Source organism: Felis catus, chromosome D4, assembly GCF_018350175.1.
Source record: "Felis catus isolate Fca126 chromosome D4, F.catus_Fca126_mat1.0, whole genome shotgun sequence".
Taxonomy (NCBI): domain Eukaryota; kingdom Metazoa; phylum Chordata; class Mammalia; order Carnivora; family Felidae; genus Felis; species Felis catus.
The window spans coordinates 26673604-26698809 of NC_058380.1; the positions used below are offsets into that span (position 1 = coordinate 26673604).

At 39.7% G+C, this 25206-nt stretch overlaps 1 protein-coding gene and 1 pseudogene across 7 annotated transcripts in view; both read right to left on the reverse strand.

Moving 5' to 3' along the window:
• Positions 1–19739, reverse strand: part of AGTPBP1 (ATP/GTP binding carboxypeptidase 1) — a 168469-nt gene extending 148730 nt beyond the window's left edge. For 6 of the 7 annotated variants that reach the window (XM_045043681.1, XM_023242224.2, XM_045043677.1 and 3 more), the window contains exon 1: positions 19612–19739. The gene's annotated coding sequence lies outside the window, so the exon portion shown is untranslated. Of the gene's footprint in view, positions 1–19427; positions 19556–19611 lie in introns of those variants that run through there. The other variant, XM_023242223.2, reaches the window with a different exon arrangement.
• On the reverse strand, positions 2415–6138 carry LOC101087618 (annotated as a pseudogene).
• Positions 19740–25206: the final 5467 nt, after the last annotated feature.

The following is a 25206-nucleotide window of genomic DNA, read 5'->3' on the forward strand; positions in this document are numbered from 1 at the left end:
GCCTGGGTGGCTGAGTCAGTTGAGCGTCTGACTTCAGCTCAGGTCATGATCTCATGGTCTGTGGGTTCGAGCCCCGTATTGGGCTCTGTGCTGACAGCTCAGAGCCTGGAGCCTACTTTGGATTCTGTGTCTTCCTCTTTCTCTGCCCCTCCCCCGCTCACGGTCTGTCTGTCTGTCTGTCTGTCTCTCTCTCTCTCCCCCTCCCTCCCTCCCTCTCTCTCTTGAAAAATAAACATTAAAAAAAATTTTTTAAGAAAAAATAAAAACCAATGTTTAAAGAACTATGTTACAACCTGAACAAGGAGCATATGAATCTCCTGTTACATCCAGAAATGCAGTGACTTAGTGCGTGAGGAGTTCTCAACAGGGTGTCAGCGCTGAAAGGTGAAGTGCAGAGTACTTTCACACAGTAGGCTATGTGCTTAGAGAAAAAAGGCTGCCTACTGAAACCAGCCAACTTAGCAAACACTTGTTATCACGTGAAGCAAGTGAATGACTTTGCAAGACCTTAGAGAAAATGTTTTGACTTCAAGTGACAGGATTATTGGGGAAAAAATCAGGTGACAAACAAAAATCATAAAACTGCTCCTACTGCTGCTTGGGTTTGAGAGTGAAAAAGGGTATCTGTAAATCTCAAATCTTGCTGACCTAGAAGAACAAAATTGAAAAGCAAAATTAAACAGGATTTCCTCCTTATTTTCAAACAAGTGTAAGACTGAATGAGGAACCCTTCCTCTGAATCTACTGCTCAGGCTGAGAACTTGACTTTGAGGAAGAAGAATTTCATATGTTATGGTCTAATTACACACTCAAGATGAGACTTCCTGATCTGTCCCTAAAAGAGTTCTCAGTGTCTACAAACAAGTAGTATCCTGAAAATCTTAGGAAAATAATGAACATTTCGCTGTAGGCTTTCAACCTCTCATGCAAGAAAGACTTTGTTTTTTAATAGCATCAAGAGCCAGGAAGAAATAATCTTGTTGGTTGAAATGAAATCTGAGAATGGTTATTTCAAGTTCAGCATAGAAAGCAAAAACAAGTTTCATGAGAGATAAACTTCATTCTTTTGGCTTCAAAAAATAACAATTTTATCGTATAAAGCCTTTTCATAAAAAATCAACACATATAATCATTCATAACTTCTGAACCTATATTCACTCAAGTGAGTGAGTGGAAAAAAAAAGTTTTTTTCAAATTCTTATATAAATTGTATATTAGGCTCTACTTTCATTAATATTATTTTGACCTATGGTTTTTAGTAGCTTTGCTATTTGACACTGTTAATGTTCACATTGTATTTTATTTTTTTTATTTTATTTTTTTTAATTTGTTTTTTCTTTGAATGTTCACATTGTAAACAACATTAATTAGAATCAACTTCAAGTGGTACTGGCAAAAAGACAGAAAACCAGACCAACAGAATAGACCTTAAAGTCTAGAAATAAATGCACACATCTCTGGCCGACTGATTTTTGGCAAGGTTACCAAGTAGTCCACCCAGTGAAGAAAGAATATGAGCACCCCTCAGAGATATTGCGGGTTCAGTTCCAGACCACTGTAATGAAGCGAGTATCATAATAAGGCAAGTCAAATAAAAATTGTTTGGTTTCCCAGCACATATAAAAGCCTTGTCTACACTATACTGTAGTCGATGAAGTGTGCAAAGCACAATATCTAAAAAAAAAAATGTGCATACTTTAATTAAAAAGTACTTCATTGCTAAAAAGTGCTAACCATCATGTAAGTTTTCAGCAAGTCAGAATCGCTGACTGCAGATCACCATAATAAATATAATAATGAAAAAGTTTGAAATAATGTGAGAATTACCAAAATGTGACACACACAAAGTGAGCAAATGCGTTGGAAAAATGGTGCCAACAGGCTTGTTAGATACAGCATTGCCACAAACCTTCAATTTATAAAAAACAGTATCTGTGAAATGCAATAAAGCAAAGCACAAGAAAGTGAGGTATGTCTGTAGTCCCTTCTATGCTGGCACAGCGTGACTTCCACATGCAAAAGAATGAAGTTGGTACTCAAACCGTATTATAAAAATTAACTCAAAATGGATCAGTGACCCCAATATAAGTGCTAAAACTTTCAGTAGAAAACACGGAGGCAAATCTACAGGACCTGGAATTGGCAAGAGATTCTCCACTGCAGCAACAAAAGCACAACCAACAAAAGAAAAAAAAAGGTAAGATGGACTTCAAAATTTAAAGTTTTTTGTGCATCAAAGGACACTATATCAAGAAAGTGAAAAGCAAACACAGAATGGGAGAAAATATTTGCATTTATATATCTGATAAGAGTTTTGTAGCCAAATATATATACAACTTCTCCAACTCAACAACCAAAAGAGAACTCAATTTAAAAATGAGCAAAGAGGGGCGCCTGGGTGGCTCAGTCGGTAAAGCATGCAACCTTAGGACTTGAATAGACATTTCTTCAAAGAAAATATTCAAATGACCAACAGGCACATGAAAAGATGTTCGACATCATTAGTCATTAGAGAAATGCAAATCAAAATCACAGTATTACTTCATACCAACTAGGATGTCTATAATTTAAAAAACAGTAAATAGGGGTTGAAAATGTGGATAAACTAAAACCCTCATTTGTGGCTGGTGGGAATGTAAAATGGTGCAACCACGTAGAAAACAGTTTGGCAGTTCCTCAAGCTAAATGTAAAATACCATATGACCCAGCAACTCTACTCCTAAGTACACACCCAAGAACTGAAAACAGTGACTTGAAGAGATAATTGTCATTAATGTTCATAGAAGCATTAGTCACAATAGCCAAAAGTAGAAAAAATCCAGGTGTCCACTAACAGATGAAGGGACATGTGGTAGATACACACAATGGAATATTACTCAGCTTTTTACAAAAAGGAATGAGGTTCTTGTATATGCTATAACATGAACCTTGAAAATATTATGTAAAGTGAAATAAGCTAGAAACAAAGCAACAAAAATCATATGCCCCACCTATATGAAATACCTAGAATTGGCAAATTCATAGACATATAAAATAGATTTTAGAAGTTAGCAGGGGTTGGAGACAGGAGGATGTAGGGAGTCATAGTCTAATAATTAAAAAGTGTCTGTCTGCAGTGACAAAAAATTTCAGAAATAGTGGTGATGGCCGTACAACTTTGTGAATGCAATTAATGCCGTTGAATCAAAAGCTAAAAAATGGTTACACAGGCTAATTTTATATTAGATATGTTTTACCACAACAAAAAAATACAAAACATTAACTTACATTATTTATTTAAATTAGGTCTATCCTATCTTTTAAAAAAATGAATTCATTTTACTTTAAGTCAGTTAAACAGAAATGTATTATCTTTACCACATGAGGTTTTAAAAATCATGAAAAGGAAGAAAGATTAGTTTCCAGAATGGTAAGGTAATTTTAACTACCTATTTGCTTTTCACGTAAGGTTAATTAAAGTCTTTTTTGTATGCTTTAAATAAAGAAAAATAAAACTACTTTTGTATACATCATATACCACAAGGCATAATTTATTAATGTCTTGTGTAGTAAAAATTTGTAGTAAGACTCCTTAAGCCTACTTGTATCAAGTAAAAAAATAAAGTGGGAAATTTAAGGAAAGGAAAACCTGTTTTTCCTAGCTGCATTACTAACTCACATTAGAGTTCATACTGTTTGTGGGGATGGAGAGCCACACAAAAGAGCAGACTAATTAAATAGCCACAATAAACAGATGTGCAGAAAAATACTCTCTTTCAAAAGAGCATTAGCAGTCATTACTGAGGTACTATTATACAGACTTAAAATTTCAATTACACCCCGCCAACTCTGAGCCTCATAAGGCCCCGAAGGCCTACTGTCCTGCCATGTGCAATCCCATCCAGCAAGAAGGGCTCTCCACCCAGCTAGTTCCACCATCAGCTGAACCAGCTGCACCCCACTCAGTCCTCAAGCTGTCAGTGTCTTGCCCTGCCAGCCCTCAGAATTATTCAAACAAATTAATCACATCCTCCCATGAGGGCAGTCCTTTTGTTATTTCATCCATTTGTTACTACAAAGCCTGCCTCCCATGGCCACTGTGACTGGTTCACTCTACTCCCAAATGCAACTTCCATGAGGCATGCAGTATCCTCCTCTCCCAGGTTGTGAGTATTTGACGAATAAACTGTTGTTAATAGCATCTGGTCAAAGTCAGGCAGTAGCCATCTCATACCATTTAAGACATAAGATCCCTCCTTCACCAATGAATTGATCAGAACAATTATCAAAACTAATTATCACAGCTGCTAACACAGATGTTCTAATTTTTATGGAGGAATTTCCTGAGACCTGAAAATTATCTTGTGGACCCTTTGGGGTATAGAGAAAGACCAGTAGACAGGACTGGTGCAGCCATAACAGGTCTTGGCCCAGTGTGGTTCTACAGCTAGTTAAGTACAGCAGGACATTCCTGATCACCATAGCCTCCTGACCACCACAGTTTCCTGATTTTATTTATTCTTTTTTTATAAAGTAAAACTTCAGTTTACTCATCTGTTTATCACACAGTACATGAGTACACGAGGTAAAGTGTTTCACATTACATATTCCTCTTCCAACTCCTTGGAATGTTCACTTCTTTGGTTAAAAGGAGAGACTAGACATGAGGGGCAGGCAATGCTTACATAACTAAAATAAAGTTGAGGAGGGGGCAAGGGCGCCTACGTGGCTCAGTCAGTTGAGCATCTGATGTCAGCTGAAATCATGATCTCACAGTTTGCGGGTTCAAGCACCACACCAGGCTCCGTGCTGTCAGAGCCCGCTTCGGATCCTCTGTCCCCCCTTCTCTCCACCTCTCCCCCACTCGCACTCTCTCTCAAAAAATAAATACTTAAAAAAAAAATTGAGGAGGGGCAATGCTAACATCACCCTGGCAGGGATGGGCACAAGGGGACTGTTAGTCACAGCTATTTTCTAGAACTGTTAGCTGGAAACAAAGGAGCACCACTCCTGGACGCTCTTGCTGTCATGGGCCTCAGTCAGCCCCACCACACAGGTACAGCAGCACTTTTGGGTAGTTGCATTTGGTGCCTCACTGGATGCAGCAGTACAAGGACTTGCCACACTTTCTCTTGGATTCAGACCTAATTTTCAACATGTCCACTGAGAGAGACCATGACTCTAATCAGGACTTTACTGGGGCACCTGCCTGGCTCAGTCAGTACAGCATGCAACTCCTGATCTCAGGGTCCTGAGTTCGAGCCCCACAGTGGGTGCAGAGATTACTTTAAAAATTTAAGATTTAATCAGGACTTTATCACGAGTCCTTCTGCCCTTCCTGGAGTCATATAGTCAGCAAAATATAGGGGCTTGTTCTGAATGCACTGCCCCAGCTCCGGGAAAGCATTTTCCAGATCTCCTTTGACCTCCTTCTTGATGCTGTCCAGCGTGTCATACTTTCTGGATGTGTCACACACTTCACTTGTTTTGATGCTGATCCACTTGGGCACATCAGTTCCTTTCCTCTTCACTCCAGCATCATAGAGATCCCAGGCACCTTGGTCAATCAGTCAGTTCATAACCAATGACAGAGCCATCCCCTGCTCTTCTACCCTTTGCGAGGGCAACCATCAGCTTGCAGAAGTCACCAGATGTGTCAGAAACAATAACCTCCAGATCAATCTTGTACATTTCCTCATAGACTCTATTAATTTTCTGAAGCTCCTAGTTGGTCCTTGAGCAGACGATCTCAATGAGGGAGTCCTCATGAGTCCCCAGGCCCTTCATGGAGGATTTCAGCACAGAAGCATCATACTGAACAGGTGTTTGCAACAGGCCCCAAAACACGGTCTCCAGGCTGACTTCAGTGCTGATACAAGTTCCCTTTTGGTCCTTCTCTGGTGGGGAAGGCAACATCCAGTTTCTGTTCATTGTTGAGGCTGGTCAAAATGGTTGACAATGGTGACCTCATCCACACCTTTGGTCTTGATAGCTGTTTCAATGTTCAGAGCATCACACTCAGTATCAAAATTGGTATATGCAAAATTGGCATCACCAACCAGCATGAACTTGGGGGTGGGAGTTTTCACCCTCCAAGCTGAGCTTGCAGAGAATGTCGTGAACGGCAGACATTCTGAAAGAACCTAGGCCAGACGCCGAGAGCCGCAAGCATCCCCAGTTGTGGAGTCAACAGTATCCTGATTTTAAAATATCAGTGTCGTTCTAGGAATGAAGATCTGAAAGCAATTTCACAACTAGACAGGTCTCTTAATCATAAAAGAGACAATATCTCCCTTGGTCTCTCAGTTTTGTGTAGAGGTTTTGGAAGTTGTTCCTTAAAGCTCAACCTAGAATCTCTTTCTTTAAATCTCCAAACAATTCTGTAAACCAATTAAAACCCGTGCCAGGTATTGATTTATTGCCCCTCATCTCTAAATTCACCATTTTTGCCTGCTCTGTGAAAACGGATGTGTGCCCTTAAAATACTAATTTCTTTGCCAGCTGGCAAGACATTAAGCTTTGTCAAGAGGGCACTGGAAAGACATTGCAGAGGAAAAGGATTTTGCTTCCTGGCTCCGGGGTGTTCACTTGGCTGCAGCAGCCAAGGCTTCTCTGGGACCCATTCCTGCAACAAGGATGGTTTCTACAGCACCAGGCTCCTACAGCACATGCATCCTCTCCAACAGGGGTCTAAGCTGCTCTGTAGCAGAGGGCCTCCGGTGAGACATCTCCCCATGAACAGCTTTCCCTGGCACCCTACAAGGTGAACATGCAGCAAATTCCACTAGTGTCACACCACACCTACTTGCCTTGACCTTACCTTTTTCAACAAGTCTTCAGTGGGGAAGAGGGGCCCCCTCTATCTCAGCCTTGGGGGCAGTAACCAGCTATCCCACTCTTCTTTAGAGTTATCTTTACTTCTTGCTGACAAATCCCTCAATCAATTCTCCAATCCCTGTTATAGTCAATAATTTTTTATATTAATCTTTCCCTGTTAAATTACTGTGTGGTTTCTATTTCCTGATTGGACCCAGACTGATATAACCCAGCAAACTACTTAGTACTCTAACATAAATAAACCTTCTCTGCCTAAGGGGTCTATAGTGAATTTTGTTCTCTGAAATTCAAACTTCAATTTTCTTTTTCAAAAAGACTTTTGTGAGGAAAAATCGTACAATCAGAGATTAGAAAAATCTATGACCTCATTTTTTAATTAGCAAGTGATACTAATTAATCATAGAGTTTTAAGTATTAATTCTGATAATTGTATTCCTAGATCAGCCTATTAAATACTTTAACTGTAAAATTAACTCCATCTTAGAGTACTATCATTCTTGTTATGCTTAACTACTATTTAAAAAGTTAGTCTACAATGAGATACCACTTCTCACCCACTAGCATGGCTATAATAGTTTTTAAAAAATACAGACAATAACAAGCATTAGCAAGGATGTGAAAAACTGGAATCCTTATACATTGTTGATAGGAATTTAAAACGGTACAGCTGCTTTGAAAACAATCTAACAGCTCCTCAAAAGGTTAAACAAAAAGAAACCATGTGACCCAACTATTCCATTTCTAAGTATATACTCAAAGAAATGAGAATTTATATCCACACAAAAATTTGTACACAAATGTTCCTAACAGCATTATTCATAACCAAAAAGTGGAAATAACCCAAATGTCCACCAACCAATGAATGGATAAATGAAATGTGGTATAGCTATATAGAATATTATTCAATGATAAAAAGAAACAAAGGACTGATATATGCTACATAAATGAACCTTGAAAATATATTAAATAAAAGGAAGGCAGTCATGAAAGACAACATCATTGTATGATTCCATTTATATGAAACATCCAGAATAGGTAAATCTATACAGAGAGTAGATTAATGCTTATCTAGGACTAGAAGAGAATGGGGTGGGGCTGGGGGAGGAGACACACTAAAAGGATGTGGGATTTCTTTTTGGGGCAATAAAAATGTTCAAAAATTCACTGTGGTGATGGCTACACAACTCTGTGAATATACTAAAGGGCACTGAATTGCGTATTTTAAAGGGAAAATTGTATGGTATGTTAGTTATATCTCAATAAAGCTGTTAAAAAAAAAAGTTAGTCACTGCAGGAACTTTCTAATTCAATCCATCCTTAAATTAGGGTTAAGGGCTTAACACTCTCTGTAGTTCAGTGCCTGATTCCCACAATAGAATACAATATCCCTTTTACACAAAAGCAAAACTACTGACCCACCTGGGTCTTTAGGGAGAAAAAAAACACAATCCTGCTATGCTGCACATAAAAAAAAAATCCGCAGTATACATTTCCCAAAATGGCGGGGGTGGGGGGGGAGTGTCTGTATACGTTGACTTTTATATATATTTAAAGGTGGCTTGAACTTGAATTAAATGTGGGCATATGGCCTTGGCGGAAAACCACATAAGCAAGATCAACTCACTCAACCTAGCCCACACATAAGAAAAAAACAAGCAATTTAATATACTCTAGCTCAAGAAAAGTATTGGATTTTCTGATTTGTTTGTGTTTTAGATTCTCCTGATCTTTTGCTCTCAACTAGAGCTAGTTCCAGAGCCCAAGAAACCAAAACTGAAGGCCTCAGGTTCCACTGGCTTAAGCTTAAAATCAAACCTATCAGCCAAGTCAGTAAGTGTGCATAAACACACTTCATACATGTAAGCCTGTCCTAATTTCCATTCCACAAAGAAGCCATAAAAGAAATTCTGGCACACGCCCCAAAGTTAAGGTTATATTTTCTAAATATATATACTTCGCAAACATACATGGTTTTTAATGTATTTCAAATCAAACTGCTAAAAAAATGCAAAGAAACATACACTATTCACGTGAAATCTTTTAAATACAGTCTGAGGAAATATGATTCCTTTTCACTTGCATTGTTTAAACAACCTGGTTCTATTCCTATTCAACCAGAACAACTTCACTATTTTACTCTCAAATGTCCACAAATGGGCCTCCCTACAAGATATAATTAGGCAAAATTTCCACTGTTTAAAAACTTTGGGGAAGCACTGCTCTAGTCAACAATGATTACCTTTGCTGTTAAATAGTAGACATTGTTCTTATTGTAGTGGATGTGGACAACTAAGGAAAGACTGCAGTTAAAGAAGATCTGGGTAGTTGGTTCTACTGCGAGGAACCGGGAAACAAGTACACTGAAAAGGTATCATCTTTTGTCAGCTTTCTCTAATTGTTTCATTATCTGAAAAGAAGAAATCACTTTTCAAGAACATAAGGCAGCTACTATTCCCCCACACCAGCTATGTCAATGTGATGGAAAACTGTAAATTCTGATTACTGAATAAGAAACATCCCAAAGAATATGACCATATCCTTGGCAGCATCCTTGAAGGAACAGTGAGAAATTTTAAGGGAAGAAGGTAAACAATATCTGTTGTCTAAGGAAAGAGAAGTAACATTCCCAGCAAAAGGCATATAAAAATCATTTCCATTTAAACTGAGAGAAATATATATATTGGACACAGTCTGCATATACTAACCCACATCTCCATATACATTGACCTACTCTAAATTACTACTATTAGAGTATACATTTTCATCTAGTTACCTTATTCATATGGTATTCAATGATTAGAGATGTTGGAACAAACACAGATCCCCATGCACTCAAAAATGCACATATAACTTTTGACTCCCCCCAGATTTAGTTATCAATAGCCAGAAGCCTGGCTGGTCAACTGACCAGAAGCCTTACCAATAATGTAAACAGCCAATTAACATATATTTTGCATGTGTATGTATATGTATTATACACCATATTCTTACAATAAAGTAAGCTAGAGGAAAAAAATATTAATAAAATCATAAGGAAAAGAAAATACATTTACAGTACTGTACTGTATTTATAAAAAACAACATGCAGATAGGTGGACCCACACAGTTCAAACTCATGTTGTTTCAAAGGTCAACGGTAGTTTATGAATGTTGCAGCCCAATCTGCAAACAGGCAAATTTTTTTTTTTTACCTATATTATTGTCATTAATTTTACCAAAAAACTGTGGATAAGAGGAAACCTATAAAAGTTATACCTTTTACCTTTCTTCATCATGCATCCTCATTAAAAACCTAAGTTTGGATAGTTCACATGCTACTCCACAAAGATGTTCCAGCACTTACACAAGATCTAATTTGTTTTGCTATATGATGTTTTAATTATACTACAAATAATGTGTTACCATTGGGAGCAGAATTGCACCACACTTCAATCCAACTAAATAATTTATTTAATATTACTCTTCCCTCAACTCAGATTCCAACCATTTTTAGATTTAAACAAATGTCAAAATTCATAAACCTATATAGGTGATATCTGACATTAAAATTCTTACCTTGAAACACATATTGTCCTTGCCTCTAACCTATGACAAGTCCATGAAAATGGTTTCAGTTTTGTCTGTTTGTTGTTTAAGTAAAGTATCAGAGCCAAAGTCAGTCCCAATAAAAATCAAAATATACAGGATATAAGAAACTCAAAAAGCCATAAGGCATATAGAAATAAACAAGAAAAACTAAAATAAATAAAAAATTAAAAATTTCGGCAAACCAGGGGCGCCTGGGTGGCTCAGTCGGTTGAGCGTCCAACTTCGGCTCAGGTCACAATCTCACGGTCCGTGAGTTCGAGCCCCGCGTCAGGCTCTGGGCTGATGGCTCAGAGCCTGGAGCCTGCTTCCGATTCTGTGTCTCCCTCTCTCTCTGCCCCTCCCCCGTTCATGCTCTGTCTCCCTCTGTCCCAAAAATAAATAAACGTTAAAAAAAAAATTATTAAAAAAAAAAATTTAGGCAAACCAAAGATAGTCATAAAAACAAAACAAATAATAATAAATAATTTTTAAAAATATAAAAATGACAAAGTTCCTCCTTATCAGTAATTACTTTAAATCTAAATGGGTTAAAACCTCCAATCAAAAGGCAGAGATTGGCAGAATGGATTTAAAAAACATAATCCAACAATATGCTACCTACAAGAAACTCATTTAGATATAAAGGCACAAATACTTTGAAAATAAAAAGACAGAAAAATATTCCATGCAAATAGTGACCAAAAACAATGCAGGGTGGCTATACTAACATCAGAAAAAAAAGGGACTTTAAATCAAAAAAGATTACAAGAGACAAAGAAGGACACTATATATTAATAAAAGGTTTAAGACAGCAAGAAGATATAACAATTATAAACATTCATGTACCTAATAACAGAGCATCAAAACACACTAAGCAAAAATTGACAGAATTAAAGGGGAAAACAAACAGTTCTACAATAATTGTTGGAGGCTTCAATATCCCATGATCAGTCTTGGAAAGAACAACCAGACATAAGATAAATAAGAAAACAGAGGATTTGAATAACATTGTAAACCAACGAGAGATAACAAATATAAAACACTACCTAACAATAGAATATATATTCCTCTCAAGGGCACTTGGAGCATTCTCCAGGATAAACCACCTTTTAGGCCACAAATTGGGTCTCAATAGATTTTAAAAGACAGATATTATACAAAGTAACCTCTCCAAACACAACAGGATGGGGGCGCCTGGGTGGCGCAGTCGGTTAAGCGTCCGACTTCAGCCAGGTCACGATCTCGATCTCGCGGTCCGTGAGTTCGAGCCCCGCGTCAGGCTCCGGGCTGATGGCTCGGAGCCTGGAGCCTGTTTCCGATTCTGTGTCTCCCTCTCTCTCTGCCCCTCCCCCGTTCATGCTCTGTCTCTTTCTGTCCCAAAAATAAATAAAAACATTGAAAAAAAAAATTCAAACACAACAGGATGAAGTTAGAAATAAATAAGGAAAATTGGAAAATGCACAAGTTTGTGGAAACAAAACAACATACTGTTTAACAACCAATGGGTCAAAGAAAAAAAATCACAAGGGAAATGAGATAAATGAAAATAAAACATACCAAAATTTATGGGATGCAGAGAAAGCAGGGCTAGGAGGGAAAGTTTACAGCTATAAACACTTACATTAAAAAAGAAAGATCTCAGGGGTGCTTGGGTGGCTCAATTGGTTAAGCATCTGACTTGGACTCAAGTCATGATCTCATTCATGGTTCATGGGTTCAAGCTCCACATCAGGCTCTGTGCTGATAGTTCAGAGCCTGGAGCCTGCTTCTGATTCTGTGTCTCCCTCTCTTTCTGCCCCTCCCCTGCTCGTGTGCACACAGCACACTCGCACTCTCTCTCTCAAAAATAAACATTTAAAAAAGAGAGAGAGAGAGAGAGAGAATGACCTCCTATCAACAACCTAACAAATTAGGGAACTAGAAAAAGGAGAACACAAAGCTAGCAGAAGGAAGGAAATACTAAGGATCAAAGCAGAGATAAAGAAAATAGAGAATAGAAAAATAGAGAAAATCAACAAGTAAAAAAAAAACTGGTTCTTTAAAAAGATTAACAAAATTGGCAAAGCTTTAGTAAGTTTACAAAAAAACAGAGAAGGCTCAAATTATTAAAAGCAGGAAAGCAAGTGGAGACACGACTACTGATTCTACAGAAATATGAAGGATTTTAAGTGAATACTACGAACTGTGCACCAACAAATTGGATAAACTAGATGAAATTGACAAATTTCCTGAAACACAAAACTTACTGAAACGAAATCACAAAGAAACAGAAAATCTGAATAAATCCATAACTATTAAGGAGATTGGACGAGTAATCAAAAATTTCCCAACAAAGAAAAGACCCAGATTTGATGGCTTCACTTGTGAATTGTACCATTTAAAGAACATCAATCCTTCTCAAATTCTTTCAAAAAACTGAAGAGAAGGGGACACTCCCTCTTTCTATGAGGCCAGCACTGCCCTGATACCAAAGCCAAACAAAGACATTACAAGAAAACCAGAGATCAATAACCTTTATGAACACTGTCATACAAATCCTCAACAAAATAGCAGCAAACCAAATTCAGCAGCATAAATGCAAATCTAAACCACAATGAGATAGGACCTCACACCCATTAGAATGACTCCAACGGCCAACCCCACCCCCAACAAGAGACCAATCAACCAGAAAACAAGTGTTGACAAGGATGTGGAGAAACTAGAATCCTCGTACACTGTTGGTATAGAAATAAAATGGTGCAGCTGTTATGGAAACAGTACAGTTGTTACTCAAAAATAGAATTACCATATGGCCCAGCAATTCCATTTCTAAATATGGACCCAAAAGAACTGAAAGCAGGGTCTCGAAGAAGTATTTCTACACCCATGTACATAGCAGCATTATTCACGATAGTCAAAAGGTAAAAGCAACCCAAAAGTCCACTGACAGATGAATAAACAAATATGGAATATACACACAATGGAATATTATTCAGCCCTAAAAGAAGAAATCCTAATACATCTTAAACAGACGAATCCTGAAGACAATGCTAAATGAAATAGCCAGTCACAGAAGGGTAAATACTGCATGATTCTACTCATAAAAGGTACTCACACCAGTCAAATTCATAGAGAGAGAAAGTTGAATTTGTGGTTGCTAGTGATTACAGGAAGGAGGAAATGAGAATTTATTGTTCAATGGGTACAAACTTTCAGTTTTGCAAGACCAAAAAAGATCTGAAGATGGATGGTGTGACGACTGCACAATAACGTGAATGTACTTAATACCACTGTAAAATGATTAAAATGGCAATTTTTATATTTTATATATACATATAAGTTTAAAATAATTTTTAAATCAAAATACGAACTAAAAATACAAATATAAGAATTGGGAAAAATAAGCTTCAAATGAAATCACAAATTCGAATTGATGAGATGGAGTTAAAAAATGACAAAGATGTTATCAATAGGCAAAGAAAATAAAAACAAAAAAACCTAGAACTCTAGAGTTGTAAGAAACTTCAAAGACCACCTGGGAGTCAAATCCTCTTACTTTGCAATTAGGAGAAAAGCTCATCAAGGATGTTTGCTGTCTTGCCTTATTCAACATCACTTCTACCTACATACAACTAGAAATTGTGCCTACAATAAATTAAAAAGTCTGGAGAATTCCTGTCAAAAATAGTATTCTTTTTTTATTTTTAAAAAAAGAAAAAAAATTTAATGTTTATTTTTGAGAAGGGGGGGGAGGGCAGAGAGAGAGGGAGACACAAAATCTGAAGCAGGCTCCAAGCTCCACATTGTCAACACAGAGCCGGATGCAGGGCTCAAACTCACTAACCACAAGATCATGACCTGAGCTGAAGTCAGATGCTTAACCGACGGAGCCATACAGGAACCCCAAAACAGTATTCTTTTCAATTCATTCAACACTTATTATATGTAGACAGTGTTTACATTTTTATTACCATTATTCTATCACAGATCTTTCATAAGCCTTACTATTACTTTTATTCCCCATGTTACCTATATACCCTTATAACCTTCATAATCTTAAGTCGTTTTCCTACTAAGGTATGACGTGACGCAAAGAGAGCAAATGCTGGGTACCTCTGCTTAGGGATGGTTGACCCTCAGCACGAATTAAGTGAGAAATGAACTCAAGAGATTAAGAAGGGAAGCTAAGATGTTTATTTTAGCTTAAGAGCTTGATATCAGTTGAGCTTTTCACGTTTTGTGCCTTCACTATTTATCTAATATTTAAACCCCCCAAATTAGATTTGTTGAACATTTATGTGGAAATATACTCCCCAATCTTTTTGCTTTTAGATAGCATAATTTCAAATTACTAATACTATAGTTCCCCCATATCAGCATCTGACTAAAACCCCTAAGAGCCTCAACTTTCTAGAAGTGAATTGCCTTTACTGCACTTTAAAAAGAAAAAAAAAAAAAAATCCTTTTAAAGGTGGCCTTCACTGGGCCCTAAAGACTGAAGCAAAAACAGACTAGTAATTGTCACTGCCACTTCCCCTCCTAATCAAAGTTTGGTAGGAACTGCTGATGTGTACCAGAAGTCCTCAAAATGTGGCCCATAGACACCTGGGATCCTGACACCTTTTTCAGGGGTCCACAAGGTCAAAACTATCTTCATAATAACATAAAGTATTATTAGCCTTTTTACCTGTATTAACATTTATACTATGGTACAAAAGCAATGATGTATAACATTTCTAGCATCTTGGAACAACTTCTGGTACTGGCACCAAACTGCACTATTGGTCATTATATTTTTCACCATCAAGTACCAGTAGCTATTTAAAAAAAAAAAAAGACTTCTTCACTTAAGAATGTCCTTCAGGGGAGCCTGGGTGGCTGACTTCCACTCAAGTCATGATCTCATGGTTCATGAGATTGAGCCCCGTGTCGGGCTTTGTGCTGACAATGCAGAGTCTGCTTGAAATTCTCTCTCTATCTCTCTCTCTCTCTCTCTCTCTCTCTCTCTCTCTCCCCCTCCCCAGCTTACTTACACAAGCTCGCTCTCTGTCTCAAAATAAATAAACTTTAAAAAAAAACTCTAAAAAAAGTCCTTCAAATAGTAAAAATTAATTTTATTAAATCTCAGCCCTTCAGTACAGATCTTTTTAATATTCTGTGTGACAAAATGGTTAAGTATGCACAAAGCATTTCTGACCACATACTGAATTGCAATAGTTGATGGGTGTCTCAAGGTAAAGCACTTGTGTGACTGAACTGAGAGCTTTCACTAGCCTCTTTTTTTTTTTTTTTGTGAAACACCATTTTTACTTGAAAGAATGACCATGGTTATTCAGACTTGGGTATTCTGGCAGTTCTCTCACAGATGAACAAAATCTGCCTGTCACTTCTAGGAAACAACTGGCAGTCATAGTTCTTGCCAACGATAAAATTTGAGCCTTCAAGCAAAAATCAGATTTCTGGAAAACTCACATCCACCATCATGTCATGACCTGGATAGCTTCCCAATAATCTGTTTCTGATGGGATGAATGGTGATATTAACAAACGTGATTTTCTAATAATATATAATGAAATGTGCCAACATTTTGGAGATCTGCATAACTGACTGAACCAATACTTAGAAACAACCATGGCATGATGTTATAAATTCAAGCATGGTTATGCAAGATCCATTCAAAGTTTAGACCAGTGGATTTTAATGTAACATTATAAAAAGTCCATTGATATGATTTCAGATTCCATAATACAAGTAACTAGAAAACCAACACATGTTGAGTTCTGATGTAGCACCAAGCAAGAAAATCATTATCTGAAAAGGCTATTAAAATACCCCTCCCTTTTCCAGCCATTAACTATGTAAGGCTGGGTTTCTCTTTCTATATACTTCAAACCAAAAAACATATTGCAACAGACTGAATGCAGAAGGAGATGAGAATCCAGCTGTTTCTATTAAACCAGACATTAGAGAGTTACAAAAATGTAAAACACGGGGCACCTGGATGGCTCAGTTGGTTAGGTGTCCAACTGTTGATTTTGGCTCAGGTCATGATCTCAAGATTGTGAGACTGAGCCCCATGTCAGGCTCTGTGCTGAGTATGGAGCCTGCTTGGGATTCCGTCTCCCTCCCTCTCTGCCCCTCCCCTTGCCTCAAAATAAATAAACATTTTTTTATGTAAAACAATACCACTCTTCTTATTGCCTTGTTTTGAAAAATAGTCATTTTTCATTAAAAATATGCTTATATTAAGATATTATCATATTTGAGTGAATTAATAAAAGTTGTACATTTCTCTTTAATTTATAATATAATAAATACAGACATAATCCACAAAAGCTCTTTGGGGTGTGCAATAATTTTTAAGAATGTAAAAGGGTACTAAAATCAAAAGTTTGAAAACTGATTTAAACAACTGAGTATTAACATCAGATCCCTGCAAACCAAGAAAAACAAGAAGTACATAAAGTCATTAATTAGAAAAAAACTTTCCTAGCAAAATTACATGAAAGCTGAAAAGGTACAATGTCCAATCATAACTAACCTCACTCTGTAACACCAATGAAGAAAAAAACAACAGAATGTGCAATATCTTGATCAGATAAACTCCTGTATACCCAGTAACAATTTGATACATAGTATTTTTGATAGAAGCACATGACAGTCAAAGAAACACAAGTCAAAAACAGGTGATTAAAATAGCAGTCACCACCACCATAAGGGAGACAATCCAAGGTTCTGTCAGAAGGGACAAACATGGATACTTCAGCACCTCTCCAGCAGCATCTCAGCACACCCAGCTTTCAGGGTCTAGCTGTTCTATTTAAAACTAAATTACATGCTTCCAAGGCAGGACAGTGAGACTAAGCTGTCATTTAGCCCCAAAGGAGTCAATGGGTCACAGTGGAATGATTCTACAGTGATCATGCTCCATCAGCCTAAAGTCCTTCTTGAGCTTACTAAACCCCTTGGAAGAGTGAGAAAAAGCAGTAGCAGTAATATTTACTGAGCAATTACCATGTGCCAGGCACTGTGGGTTAAGCACTCCATGTGTATTAACTCGTTTAATATTCAAGATCTTAAGGATATAACCATTATGACCCCATTTTTGGAACAGAGAAAACTGAAGCACAAGGAGGATAAATAACTTGCCTCAGGCAAAGCCAGGATTCAAAGCCAGCCCTGAAGCCCAACTCCTCAGCCACTGCATTACAGTACACAGACCCTATAACCTACAGCAATATATAAAATTTAAAATTCGGTGCCCACTCTAAACTTCTGTTGTTGTCACCAAGAGCAACTGCCTAAGGGAGGCTCCCAATTTGAAGAGCCCTCTGACAATTTCATCCATTACTACTGATACACTGTTCAACTTCAGGTACTTGGGGACTTTAAGCAAGAATACATTTTGGAAGGTGAATACTGCGGAGATTTACTAAAAAATTCCAAAATGTAGAATCTAATACAAATTGGGTAATTTCACATTTGGGTCTCTTTTCCCTCTGTCAGAGATAACCATTATTATAAAAGGAGTCTTGCTAGACTGCTCCAAAAAGTAATAATGCCTCAATTCAAGTCAACGGGAAAAGATTTATAAAAATTGCTTCTACAAAAGCTTAGGCTACATTAAAACACCTAAATGTTTTTTCAGTGTTGGCTAGTAACAAGAGGAACTCTAAGTCTACCCCCTTCATTACAAAGTTCAGAATGAGACTGCAGTTCTCAGTAAGTGTGGAAGCAATTAATTCAAGGCAGATTTTTGAGGTCATTAAAAATGAACCTATAACTTCATTGCGGAATTTAACTCAAGCGAGGTGGAATGGGAATTAAACAAGTCATATTACAATAAGAACATAAGGCGTAGATAAGACATCCCTATCTCACAGCAATTACAGGACTAATCACAGCCATTATAGGAAATCCTTACAGATCTTCCAGGGTTTTGTCTGGTTTTCATTAGTATTTTGGCACATGTTTTAAAATACTACCATTTAAAGTGCCTTAAATAAACTACTATTTTTTTTAGCATACTGAACTGAAAACATTTCACTGTAAAATTGCAAAAGTAACTTTCTAGTTTTCTCAGGAAAAAAGACAGTTTATAATAAGAGTTCAGGTTACTAGCTGGATTTACATAAAGATTACAACACAGGCATCAAAGCAAGTGAAAATGAGTGATAAAGCTGTTCAGTCCTTTCTAACTACAAATTGTCGTGCATTACAATTAAACACTGCTACAATTTTCAACACCTGAAGAAAAACAAAACACCTACAAGGAATTAATACTGCCAAAAAAAAAAAAAATCCCCTCAGTGTTACAATGTATTAGGTCATCAGCAGTGCTGGACCTTTAAGCCCTTGATTGAGCAATCTGTATCAAAACAAGAAGTGGCCTTTAAATGATCAACATTCATATCGATTACGCTAAGATGTATAAAAACTCCATTCTATAATGGGTAAATGTCCAGGAAACCAGCCGATTCAAAATTGCACTGGTCCTAGTAAGAGGCTTAACCGCCACAAGGGGAAACCACGTAGACGGGGTTGCAGGAGTCCTCGAGTACTTGCAACGAAGAACCCGCAACTCACTCAGGAAGGCAGGCTGTAAGGAAACTCTGCACTGTCATCTAGAGCGATCTCATTCAGGTTCAAATCAAACCCAAAAGGCGACAAGTTGTAAACGGAGAACACACTTCAGGCCAACCACCCTGACACGAAGCAACCCTGGCCACCGCCAAAGTCACACCACACACCAAGCCCACCGCGAAGCAAGGTGTGTGCCGGCGTGGGTGGGGGAGGCGGGGCGCGTGCCCGTCCCCGGCCCGCCGCCCCCCAGCTCGGCTCCGCGCTGCACCCCGGCCCCAGAAAAAGGGCAGGGCACGGGGGCCGCCTGTGCCGGAAAACCGCGTCGGGGACCCTCCGCCGGGGATTGAGGCGGGGGTCACCGAGTGTCGCGGGTGGGGGCGGCGTGGGGCGCTTTCCAGAAGCCAGCCAAAGCCCCAAACCATCAGGGGTTTTCCTCCCTCCAGCTCCGGTCCACTCGCCCCGAAAGACACACGTTACACAACCTGTCAGGTGAGAGGCGGAGGGATCCCAGGACGCAGACCGCGGCGGGCGCGGGGTCGCTCCTCCCGGCTTCTCCCGCCCCCGGGACTCGGTGGCCGGGGGACTGCGGAGGGAAGGCGGACGGGCGGGCAAGCAGCGGCCGAGGGGCGGCCGGCCCGGACGTGCGGACAGCGGCGGGGCGCTCACCGGCTCAGGATGGGGCGCTGGCGGGACTTGGCAGAGCCGCGGCACCAGCTCGGCATCCGCAGCGCCAGCGGCTGCTCTCTGGGAGCACGGCGGAATTCTCGCCGCCCGCCGCCCGGTGTTTTCATACAAACCCCGGTGGCAGGCGAGGCGGAGGCGGCGGTGGCGGCGGCGGTGGCGGCGGCGGAACCTGCCCGCATCCCGGACAACGTCAGCGCGGCGCCCCGCCCACCGCACGCCCTGGGCCCGAAGGCTCGCGCGCGCCGGGCGGCGGGAAGGACGGAATGCGCGTGCGCGCGGGCCGCGTGGGGCACGCGCTAGGGAGGAGGGTGGGGCACGCGCTGGGGAGGAGGGTGGGGCACGCGCGGGCCAGAACGGGGTTGGGATTCAGGGAGCGCGCGTGGGTAAGGAGCGAGCGTGCGCAGGAGGGAGGGCGGGGCGCGCGTGCTGGCGTTAGGTGCTGTGCTGCGGGGTAGGCGCGGCAGGGGTTTGGGGAGGAGGGTTGCACGCGCGCTGCAGGCCCAGACCCTGCAGCGAGCGTCCAACCCAACCGAACCGAACCGGTAGGCGGGCGGCCCCCCACTCTCTGCAATTCACCTTCCTGTACGCTCCCAGTTATAGCGGCCCGCCTTTCTCCGGAGCTAAGCCGGCGCCCACCCCACTACCATCAATCACTCTGCTCTTAGAAGGCTGTTAGCTGCTGTGGACGAGCGGTTAACTCCCCAGTGTGGCGCGGGGGGGGGGGGGTCGCTCTAGTCCCTGGGCACCACTGGAAAGCTCAGCCCTTTCCTGACCTCGAGGAGAGTCTATAAAGAGACAGCTGGGCTCCAGAACACAAGGAAATTGCACCTTGTGGCCAAACCTCAATAAATTAGATGCCTAGAGCTGCAGTGAAAAAAATAGCAAGCTGATTTATTTTTTGCTTTTTCGTAATGTGGCTACGTATCGTCACGAAAATGGTAATGTTAAATTGGCCACTAAAGGCAAAGACAGTGTTTTTTTAATCAGAGCCAAAGTGATGTGTCAGAAAGATTGAATACTGATTCACCCCCTTCTGTTTTGACTGCCCGTAAAGCCACTGTAATAGATTCTTAATAAATACTTGACATTTACTTTTTTTCCAAGAGCATGGATCATGTTTGCTGCTGTTTATGCTAACTGCTACAGAATGCAAAATTATTACAACCAGGTAGAGAAATAAATTGAGACCTGTGAAATTTTTGCTTTGTTTTCTTATCATCATGTTTCAACAAAATTAAACAGTTGTGAAGGCAGTTCAAAAGGTAATCCAAGGTGCACGACACCTGCTTCTTGCAGTTTGCCCTTGGCAGAGTCTTTAATGAGAGATTGCCATTTCAGAAATGCCATAATTTCCCTGGCTGTGAGCACTGAAAGGTAGATTACAGTATTTTAAGGAATTTTAAAACAAGAACCACCCCAAACCACCCAGACTGAAAAGCATATCTAACAACACCTAATTACAATTACCTAAGAATATTTAACATTTTACAGACATTATATATAACACGCATAAAACTTTATTCAAAGAGCATCTTCCTAAATGAATCAACCTTCAATATATAAAGATATAGAAATAAATGTAAGTGTGTGTGAATCCCACTTTAGCAAAGCATCATTAGTGTGGTTTGATGGCCAGGACACAGATCTAGTGGATTAAACCACACAACTAGGGAAAGGGCCAAGCCATTCCCTGTCTGTCACTCTTTTCCACTATTTTAAACAGTTTCCCCAACACTGTTATGATATATAAAACTGAATACAAATAATCGTGTGATGTAGATCAGTCTGATCACATAATAATATTCACTTAACTCTGATTCCTCAAATCAGTCTAGTCAGCGCCTTTAGGTATTCAGTAAATGTTTAGGGTTTTTCTGTTTTTTGTTTGTTTGTTTGTTTGTTTTAACTCTGGACTAGGCAGAGAAAGAAAGATGAGCAGTGGAGCCCAGCTATCTCTTTCTCCTCCTCTTCTGTTGATTTTCCTGCCTCCATACTTTTAGTAGAGTAACATACAAAATGCAACAAATTGTAACAAAACTATATAGTCATATGCTTTAGAACAGCCATGGACATATCCAGTCCTCTGGAGTTCTAGGATTGTTATAGCTATTCTATGTTATTCAACAATCATCAGTTTATCAAGCACCTTATGTGCCAGACCAATCCTGAAATCTTTGGAAGAGATAAGCAAATGATAACACTCAACAAAAACCTAACAGCTGCATGCCCTCTGTGAAACTAAAAGGTTTGATATATCCATAGATGGATAGACAAAGAAGATGTGGTATAAAGATGTGACAGACAATGGAATGTTACTCAGTCATTAAAAAATAAGTGAAATCTTGCTACTTGCAACAACATAGATGGACATAGTGGGTATTACGCTAAGTGAAGTAAGCTAGACTAGAGAAAGGCATAATTTCCCTCATATGTGAAATTTCACAAAACAAAGCAAATGAACAAACAACAACAACAACAACAAAGAGATGCTTAAATACAGAGAATAAACTGGTGATTGCCAGAGGGGAGGTAGGTGGGTGGGATGAGCAAAATAGATGAAGGATATTAGGAGGTACAAACTGCCAGGGGCCACCTGAGTGGCTCAGAGTCAGTTAAGTGTCAGACTCTTGATTTCAGCTCAGGTCATGATCTCACGGTCCGTGATTTGGGCACTGAGTTGGGCTCTGTACTGAGCATGGAGCCTGCTTGGGATTCTCTCTCTCTCTCCCTCTCTCTCAACCCTGACCCCACTGTTCTCTCTCTCTCTCTCTCTCTGTCTCTCTCTCTCTCTCTCTCTCTCTCTCTCTCTCTGACACACACACACAAATAAATAAACTTAAAAAAAAAAAAGGTACAAACTTCCCGTTACAAAATAAATAAATCACAGGGATGAAAAGTGCAGCATAGGTAACATAGTCAATAATATTATAATAACTTTGTATGGGGGAAGATGGTGACTACACAGTAACATGTTGATCCCTGTGCAATTCTAGAATTACCACATCACCAGATTGTACACCTGGAATGAAAATAACATTTCATGTCAACTATGCTTCCATACAAATAAATAAATATCCATATCCGTAAACCACTGCACCCTCATTTTCTTTATTTGTGAAATGGAACTTAAATATTCTTGCCAAATTTAAAGTTTTAAAATTTGGCATACCCTTTAGCCTCATCATAGGAATTTATCCTAAGGAAATAACAAGGAAAATGTGCAGAGATTTAGCCAGAAGGATGTTCATCCCAGAGTGGTGTCCAAGCTGTCTTACATGCTCAACAGAAGGCACCCAATTAAACACAATATTTTACACCCATGCAATAGATCACTAGGAAGCCATTAAAAATAACGTGGTAGGGGGGTGCCTGGTTGGCTCAGTCGGTTGAGTGTCCGACTGCGGCTCAGGTCATGATCTCGCAGTTTGTCAGTTCGAGCCCCACGTCGGGCTCTGTGCTGACAGCTCAAAGCCTGGAGCCTGCTTCAGGTTCTGTGTCTCCTTCTCTCTCTGCCCCTTCCCCACTCATGCTCTGTCTCTCAAAAATGAATAAATATTTTTAAATTTTTTTTTAAATAATAACGTGCTAGAGCAAGAGTTCTTAACGTGGGGTGCAACAGGTTTAACTCCTCCTGTACAGCCATGGATTTACCTTGAGGCTGAAGAAGGCCCACTGAGTTCTGAGTTTGCTGAGAGTTAAAGGATTTTCTAGATATGAAGGAGAAGCCAGATTACAATCGAGAAGCATTTCTATATAAGCATTTCTGGTAAACTTCCTGAACAGATCCAATTTAAAAAGGATCTGAATTGAATAGATCACATATGAGGGCATAAAATGAGCCTCAATAATTAGAGAAGACTGGGTCTTTGAGGAAAGGTGGTCATAGCTACAGTGGAGCTCTGGGCACCCCTGCTCCTGACTCCCTGCTGTTTGCCTCACCAAAGAACAAGTCAATCAGAAAGCCACACTGCAGCCTAGCCTTTGGTTTTGGTTTTGGTTTTTTTGTTTTTTTAAGTTTCTCTACTTTCAGAGAGAGAGAGGGAGAAAGAGAATCCCAAGCAGACTCCAGGCTGGCTGTCAGTGCAGAGCCCAGTGTGGGACTCAATCCCATGAACTGTGAGATCATGACCTGAACTGAAATCAAGAGTTGGATGCTTAACTCACTGAGGCACCCAGGTGCCCCCAGCCATGGCTTTTAAAGTCAGCAGGAAGATATCCAGGAATCCAGAGGTGGCAATTCACCAAAGTAGAATTCCTCTAACCAGCTGCAGTGTAAATCTTTGGAGAAGGTATGTGCTGACTTGCTCATACAAGGTGCAAAAGAAAAGAATCTCAAAGTGAAAGAACCAGTTCAGATGCCTACCAAGACTGAGCATCACTATAGGGAAGACTCCTTGTGGTGAAGGGTCTAAGACTTGGGATTGTTTTCAGATGAGAATCCACAAGCAACTCATCGATTTGCACAGTCCTTCTGAGATTGTTAAGCAAATTACTTCCATCTGGGGGCGCCTGGGTGGCTCAGTCAGTTAAGCATCCAACTTCAGCTCAGGTCATGATCTTGTGGTTCATGGGTTTGAGCCCTGCATTGAGCTCTGTGCTGACATTTCAGAGCCTGGAGCCTGCTTGGGGTTCTCTCTCTCCCTCTGTCTCTGCTCCTCCCCTGCTCATTCTTTCTCTCTCTCTCTCTCTCTCTCTCTGTCTCTCAAAAATAAATAAACATTAAAAAAATTTTTTGAATTACTTCCATCTTTGGAGTACTTCCATTGAACCAGGAGTCAAGGCTGAAGTCACTATTATAAATGCTTAAATCAACCTTTTTAATAAACTGATTATCAATCGTTTAAAAAAAATCAAGGGAAGGGAAGCAAAAATAATATAAAAACAGAGAGGGAGACAAACCATAAGAGACTCTTAACTACCAAGAATAAACTGAGGGTTGCTGGCAAGGTGTTGGATGGGAGAATGGGCTAAATGGGCAAGGGGCATTAAGGAGGGCACTTGTCGGGATGAGCACTTGGTGTTACATGTAAGTGATGAATCATTAAGTTCTATTCCTGAAAAAAAAATTTTTTTTTGAGGGGCTCCTGAGTGTCTCAGTCACTTGAGTGACCAACTCTTGATTTCAGCTCAGGTCATGATCCCAGAGTCGTGGAATCAAGCCCTGTGTCAGGCTCTGCGCTGAGCTTGGAGCCTGCTGAAGATTATCCCTCTCTCCCTCTGCCCCTCTCCCCATTTTGTGCTCTCTCTCAAAAATTAAAAAATTCTTTTAAAATTTTTTGAGAAGATTGAAATCATACCATGCTCCTTTTCCAATCACAACAATATGAAACTACAAATAAATCACAAGAAAAAAACGGAAAAATAATACAAACACACAGAGACTAAGCATGATACTAAACAAACAGTGGGTCAAAACTTAATCAAAGAAGAAGTTTTAAAAATGCATGGACACAAATGACAATGAAAACACAACAGTTCAAAATCTTTGGGACACTGCAAAAGCAGTCCTAAGAGGAAAGTATACAGTAATATAAGCCTACGTCAAGAGACAACAAAAAGAGGAGTGCCTGGGTGGCT